The sequence below is a fragment of the Sapajus apella genome, unplaced genomic scaffold (genome assembly GCF_009761245.1).
Source record: "Sapajus apella isolate SASKATOON/1434 unplaced genomic scaffold, GSC_monkey_1.0 scaffold38, whole genome shotgun sequence".
NCBI classification, from domain to species: domain Eukaryota; kingdom Metazoa; phylum Chordata; class Mammalia; order Primates; family Cebidae; genus Sapajus; species Sapajus apella.
This window is the reverse complement of record NW_022436978.1, coordinates 21,638,443-21,639,483: the sequence shown is the minus strand read 5'-3', so window position 1 is coordinate 21,639,483 and position 1,041 is coordinate 21,638,443. Positions and strand designations below refer to the sequence as shown.

Genomic DNA, 1,041 nt, shown 5'->3' with positions numbered 1-1,041 from the left:
CACCAATCTCTTCTATAGTCAAACATAATTTTCAATCTTTTATTTTTTCATTTTCACAAAAGTTTATTCTTAATTGTACAACAGGCTCCAAGACCACATTTCCTTTCACCTATAGGCGGCAAAAGATGCTGTGGCAGGGAATACAAATGTTTAAATACGAATGAAATCAATGGTCACCATTGCCCCAGGCATGAGGAATAGCTGCTTACTTTTCGCCAGATTTCTGAATTCCACCTGTGTCCAGGGGCCCCTTCTCCATGGCCTTCACTTTTAGCTCCTCGAGTTTCTTCTAACCTCGTTTTCTATGTGCTTGAAAGCCCTGTCTTCCTCGTCCATCTCCTTGGCCTGCGTCCTGGGCTGTTTCAGAGGCTTCTTACCACCTTAGCCGCCAGATAAGGTGCTTGCCACCCCTTCCCCAGACCCTGCCACTGGAGATCCTAATATATAATTTTAAAAAATGATTTTAGGTATTAGTATTTGGAAGGAATTGCTAGGTTGAAGAGATGGTAAGCTAGTTGTTTGGGTCTACATATGAGCTGAAATAAAATTTCAAGGAAGTTTAAATGTCCATGAAATTAGGCTTGGCTTCTCAAAATTTTCACATTGACAATGATTGCCTAATAAACCTATTCTTCTAGACTAACTGAAAACAGATTTTTTTGCTGCCTCAACCTTCAACTACTATGACATTTTGTATATTTCAATGACATTTATTAAATTCTACCTTTGCTGTGTAATGAGAGTCTTAAACATAGAAAAAAAGGTTGATGCATCTGTGTATCCATCATGGTACCAAATAGAGCTTTCTGCTTTTCCTTGCGCAATCCATCCAATATATTATTGTCGATTCATTTTCCTAAAATTTAGCTCTGATTAAGTCACTTGTTGGCTAAGCACTTACAACAGTTTCTAGTTGTTTACTGAGTTAGATGTTCCTGCTCACCTGGCTTAGCCTTCCATGATCTGGCCCCAGATGTTCCTGCTCACCTGGCTTAGCCTTCCATAATCTGGCCCCAACCTGTGTTTTCTAGCTTTATCTCT

The 1,041-nt window shown here is 39.6% G+C and overlaps 1 pseudogene; it reads right to left on the bottom strand.

The window, feature by feature from the left end:
- Window positions 1-205: 205 nt before the first annotated feature.
- On the bottom strand, window positions 206-788 carry LOC116565052 (annotated as a pseudogene).
- Window positions 789-1,041: the final 253 nt, after the last annotated feature.